Genomic DNA, 6505 nt, shown 5'->3' with positions numbered 1-6505 from the left:
GCGATGTAGCAATCCAATTTCTCTCTTTTCTTCCATATGGATTCTCAATTATATCAAGTTTCCCACATGGGTGAAGTTTCTTCATATGTGTGGTCTGGTTCTGGGCTTTCAATGTTGTTGCATGACCAGTCAATCTATGGCTGTGTCAACAGCACATCATCTGAATTACTAAAGCTTTAGAATAATTTTTTTCTTTGGCAAGGCAAGCCCCACCCCCACCCTGCCTTCCTAGTTCTTCTTCCTCGTGACTGTGTTTGCTTTCTTGGCCTTTGTTTTCCATATAAATTTTAGAATTGGCTTGTCAAGTTTGACACGTGCACAAAAACATACAAAAGTTAGCATTTTGATTTGAATTGCATTGCCTCTAAATAGATGAATTTGGGAGAACTGACGACTTTATAATAGTGAGTTTTCTATTATACAAATATGGTGTATTTCTTATTTAGTTTCCTTTAATGTCTTTCAATAAAGGTTTATAACTGTCTCCATAAAAGCCTTGTACATATTTTATTAGATTATTAAAATTACTTGTTCCTTGAACAGAACTTGTCTATGAAGTCATCTGAATCTGGTGGGTTTTTGGTGAGATTTTTTAATGCTATTATAAGTAATATTTTAACTACATTTTCTGTTTGTTGGTATACTGAAATGCAGTTTTTGTATATTGATTTTTGTATGCAGAAAACTTGCTAAACTCTCTTATTCATTTTAACAGTTTATTGTATCTTCTCTTATATTTTCTACAAAGAAAACTCATATGATCTGTAAATAATGGCAGTTTTGTTCCTTCCCGATCCTTAGAACATTATTTTTTCTTGCCATACTGCACAAGCAAAGACCTCCAAGACCTCCAGAGCAATGTTGAATAGAAGTGTTAGGTATGTTTGCTATGGGGTTTGTAGACATGCTTTTTCAGTTAATTAAAGACCCCCCCCCTTTTTTTTAAGTTTTCCAAAAGTTTTAAACATAACTCTATATTGAATTTTATCCAATGCTTTTTCTGCATCTACTGAGATGATCGTATTTTTTTCTTTTAATATGTTAATGTGGCAAATTACATTAATTGACTCCTAATGTTAAACCAACATTCTATTCCAGAGGTAAATCCATCTTAGACCTGATAAATTATATATATATTTTTTCCATTACTGGATTTTGTTTGCTGATATTTTGTCTCAGATTTTTACACATGTGTTCATGGCTCTAAATTTTCCTTTCTTATACTTCTTATACTTCTTCAAAGTCATCTGGATCTGGTGTTTTCTTTGTGGGGAGATTTTTAACTCTGATTCAATATATTTACTGGTTTCAGGATTACTGAGGTTTTAAAATTCTTCTTGAGTGAGTTTTAGTTTTCCAGAAATTTGTCCAATTCACATACTTTTTCAAATTTATAAAGCATCTAGAGTCACAGAATTGTTTGTATCACATCTTTTATTCTTGATGAATCTTGTCAAATATTTAACTTTGTTAGTGTTTTATAAGAATCAACTTGTTGGCAGTTTGAATCGCGGTGCGACGAAGGAGTAGGTGGTGAGATTTCGCTGTGTGTTTGACTGGCCCTTTCTCTGCCTTGCTTGTTTGAGCTTCAGCAGAATTCGAAATGTTCCCGGTGGGCCGTATTCATCGACACCTGAAATCTAGGACAACGAGTCATGGACGTGTGGGAGCGACTGCCGCTGTGTACAGCGCAGCCATCCTGGAGTACCTCACTGCAGAGGTACTTGAACTGGCAGGAAATGCATCAAAGGACTTGAAGGTAAAGCGTATTACCCCTCATCACTTGCAACTTGCTATTCATGGTGATGAAGAATTGGACTCTCTCATCAAGGCTACAATTGCTGGTGGTGGTGTCATTCCACACATCCATAAATCTCTGATTGGGAAGAAAGGACAACAGAAGACTGTCTAAAGGATGCCTGGATTCCTTATTATCTCAGGACTCTAAATACTCTAACAGCTGTCCAGTGTTGGTGATTCCAGTGGACTGTATCTCTGTGAAAAACACAATTTTGCCTTTTTGTAATTCTATTTGAGCAAGTTGGAAGTTTAATTAGCTCTCCAGCCAACCAAATTTCTGCATTCAAGTCTTAACCATATTTAAGTGTTACTGTGGCTTCAAAGAAGCTATTGATTCTGAAGTAGTGGGTTTTGATTGAGTTGACTGTTTTTAAAAAACTGTTTGGATTTTAATTGTGATGCAGAAGTTATAGTAACAAACATTTGGTTTTGTACAGACATTATTTCCACTCTGGTGGATAAGCTCAATAAAGGTCATATCCCCCCCCCCCAAAAAAAAGAATCAACTTGTTGGCTTTGTCAATCACTCATCATATCTTTGTTTTCTATTTCATTAATTCCTCCATTTTTCTAGTTTTTTTTTTTTTTTTTTTTTTTTTTTAAGCTGGCCAGTAAGGGGAACCAAACCCATGACCTTGATGTTATAAGGTTGTACTCTACCAACTGAGCTAACCAGCCCACCCATTGTTGTTTTCTAATGGAATGAAATTATGGCCCGGGAATCTTATGTGATGTCAGTCATATCAAATTTATTAATACCTGGATGATGGCACAGAATCCAGTCAACTTTAATAAATGCTCTGAATGCCTGAAAAGAACGTAAATTCTGCAATTATTTAAAGTAACGTCTATATATATTCATATTAAAATATTTTATATATTTATGTATTAACTATATGTGTAAATATTTGAATATATATTCACACATATATTTTTATATATGAGTATATATACACATATACATCCATTAGGTCAAGCTTGTTCATTGTTATTCATGTCTTCCATATCCTTACTGATATTTTTTCTGCAACTACGACAGAATTGTTACATCTCCCACTAAGATGGTGGATTTGTCCATTTCTCTTATTTCTCCTTGGAGCTCTACCAGTCTTTGGATTTATATACTTTGAAATTAAATTACTAGGTATATAGTAGCTCAGAATTTGGTGGGGAGACACGGGGGAGAGCAGGTGGCCAGTACAGGGAACCAAACCCTTGACCTTGATGTTACAAGGCTGCGCTCTAACCAACTGAGCTAACCAGCCAGCCATAGCAGCTTAGCATTGTTATAGCTTCTTGGTAAATAGAACCTTTCATATTACATAGCCACTCTCTTTATATCTGGTAAAGCTTTTTGCCATATGGTCTACCTATTTTGTTTGCTATTAGCACAGCCACATCCACTATTTTTGGTATTGTCTGCTGCCATGTCTTCTTTCATGCTTTAACCTTGAACCTTTCAGTATCCTTATGTTTTATACATGTTTCTTGTGGAGGATATACAGCTGTTTTTTAAAACCAGTCTGAAATCTTTGTATTTTAACAGAACAATGTAGTCCATTAACATTTACTATAAGTACATATTTATGCCAACCGTCTTATTGTATATTTCCAATTTGCTCTATCATTTCCATGATTATTTTTCCTTCTGTCATGCTTTCTTTTGTAATGATTTTTCTCTCTCTTTCATTTCAGTTCTTTGCATCTACTATTTTGGAAGTTACACCCTCTACCTACTTTTTTAAAAATTGGTTTCCTAAAGATTATAACATACATACTTAAGCTACCAAAATCTAAGTTTAATTAATATTGATGTTCAGGATTTTCTTCAAAATGATCCATAGTGTGGGAGATAAGGTGAAAAACAGGTATGGAAATAGATAAAATAAGATTAGTCAGGTATTAAGGGTAAACTGGGTTAGGATTCATTATACTGTGATCTTTACTTTTGTAAAGGTTGAAATTTTCCACAAGTTAAAAATTATTAAAGTGAGTATCTTTCTCCTCCTCCTGAACAGTACAAAGATTTTATGGCACTTCACCCCAGGCTCGCCCTCCTGATGCACATGCTATTGCTGTATTTTTGTTGCATTCAGCTTCTTGTTTGTCTGTGTTGTTTGTTTTAACCGCAAATTAAATAACATCACCATCATCATTATTATTTTAGGTTTGTTTAGAGTCCCCCACACAAGTACTTCTTCCTTGTCTCAGTCATTGTTCTTGCAACTCAGACCCTTCCTCTGCAATCATTTTCCACCTGCCTGAGGAATACAAATACACACACACACACACACACACACACACACACACACACACACACACACACACACACACACACACACACTCTCTCTCTCACACACTGTGCAAAGCTCCCTCACCCACAGCTTTCCCTGTACTGTGTCAGGTCCTGACAGTCAAAGGAAACCTAAATTCCCCAGCCCAGTTGGACTCTGGATATACCAAGGTCTTGTGAGCCATGACACACACCAGCGTGTTGGTGGGGTGTCTCTGCCAGGGAGTCCGACAGCCCTCTCTACTCTTCCTGTGGTGAGCAGACTAATGGCTCTAAAAATGTCTACATCCTAATTCCCAGAACCTATGAATATGTCTATGGCAAAAGGAAATTAAGGTTCCAGGTGGAATTAAGTTTGCTAATGAAAGGATGTTAAAATAGGGAGATTATCCTGGGTTATCTGTGTGGGTCCAGTGTAATCACATGAATCCTTAAAAGTGGAAGGGGAAGCCAAGAGGAAAAGAGAGAGATGGCAGCTTGAGAAGGATTCAGCAGCCTGCTGATGCTGGCTTTTGAGAAGGAAGGGGCCATGACCAAGGAATCAGACAGCCTCTAGAAACTGGAAAAGGCAAGAGAACAGATTCTCCCCTGGAGCCTCCAGCAAGGAATGCAGCCCTGCCCACACCTTGAATTTAGCCCAGTGAGACCCATTTCAGACTTCTGGCCTCCAGAACGTTAAGAAAACATTTGTGTTGTTTTAAGCCCTATGTCGGTGGTAATTTGTTACACAGCAAAAGGAAACTAATATGCCCTGCTGTGCACTGACTGAATTGTGTCCCCCAGAGTTCATGTATTAGAAACTTAACCTCCACTCTAACTGCTGAGGGTGGGAAGTCCTATTACGGTAATTGAAAGGTGAGGCCTTGAAGAGATAATTGGATTTTAGGACCGTGCAGTAGTGAATGGATTAATAATGGTGGTCAGGGGCATGGTGCTGAGCGCTTTAAAAAGAGAGTGAATGAGGAGGTTATTCCCTCTCTCTGCCCCTCCATTTTCCGCAATGTGATACCTGCCGTCACTGTCGCCACCACCAAGGCCTTCACCAAATATGTTCCCTGGACTTCGGACTTCCCAGCCTCAGAAACTGTAAGCAATAAATTTCATTTTCTTTATAAATCACCCAGTTTCAGGTATTTTGTTTTAAGTAACAGAAACAGACCAGTACAGCTCCCACCAAAGCATCAGCACTTGCTCACGTGTCTGTCTGCCCAGTTAGAGTGCAAGCTCCATGGGATCAGAAGTAGGTCAGTCTTATTTGCCATTTATTCCCAGGCTTTGATGATGGATAAATGAACATTAGAGCTGGAAAGGGCCAAAAAATCATTTAGGTTATCCCAAGTATTTTACATGAGAGAAAACTGGGATCCAGAGAAGGGAAATGACTTTGCTTGAGACTATGTAACTTATAGGAAGCCTAGACTGTCTACCAGCTCTCCAGGGCCACCTACCATCTCAGGCCACCACCCTGCCTTCTCATCACCAAACCATAGAAGCCCCAGGCAGACACAACTGCCAACAAACCATCATGGTCAGGCACCATCAGGGCACAAGAAATCCCTAGAGAACTCAGGACAGCTGTGAGAATGTCAGTATAAATCAGATAAGACCAGAAAATGTCTAAAATGATTTAAGCAATCTTAGAAATGTCAGTCCCGGGCCAGCCCGTGGCTCACTTGGGAGAGTCTGGTACCGATAACACCAAGGTCACAGGTTCAGATCCCTATATAGGGATGGCCGGTTAGCTCAGTTGGGAGAGCATGGTGCTGACAACACCAAGTCAGGGGTTAAGATCCCCTTACCGGTCATCTTTTAAAAAAAGAAAGAAAGAAATGTTAGTCCCAAGGGAGCAACCAACCCACATGTAACAACCAGGGCAGAACTGCACCCAGCACCTGCCTGATCAGCTCAATTAGGGAGACCCTTCACCTGCAGCTTTAGAATGGGGAGAGCCCATGGGCATGCGGCTAATGCCAAACTTGAGCCTGCCTTCAGGAAGCTTAGCACTTCCGGCCTTAGCCAGAGCTAAAACTTTGGACAAATCAGGAAAAGGCACTTCTTCCACAAGATACCTTTTTCCATCTATCAGAAAACTGTCAAAATATACTGGTGTTCTTAGAAGACACTTTATTCAAATCTGCCAGAAAACTATCTAAGATTCACTCATTTGTATGAGTATGTCTATAAAGTAAAAAGGTGCCCCCTAGATGGGAAGCTCTTGTGCAGTGTACAACCTGCAGAACCATACTCAGCAGCCCTGCTTGGCAGTCCAGCCTCATTCCCTTCACTGACCTCATCTTTCCAATCCCCCCACCCCCACCTGGAGCTCTCAGGCCCACCAGAGAACAATCTTGAACTTGATTTCTTTTTTTTTTTTTTTTTTTTTTTTTTTTTTTTTTTTTTTTTTTTTTTTTT

General features: G+C 38.8%; 1 pseudogene across 1 annotated transcript; it reads left to right on the top strand.

Moving 5' to 3' along the window:
- The first annotated feature begins 1578 nt into the window (after nt 1-1578).
- On the top strand, nt 1579-2283 carry LOC103598817 (annotated as a pseudogene). The gene has a single exon (XR_551232.1). The product of XR_551232.1 is annotated as a histone H2A.Z pseudogene (transcript).
- The last annotated feature ends 4222 nt before the right edge of the window (nt 2284-6505 follow it).

This window comes from Galeopterus variegatus, unplaced genomic scaffold (assembly GCF_000696425.1).
Source record: "Galeopterus variegatus unplaced genomic scaffold, G_variegatus-3.0.2 Scaffold2748, whole genome shotgun sequence".
Lineage (NCBI taxonomy): Eukaryota > Metazoa > Chordata > Mammalia > Dermoptera > Cynocephalidae > Galeopterus > Galeopterus variegatus.
This window is presented reverse-complemented; position numbering and strand designations above follow the sequence as displayed.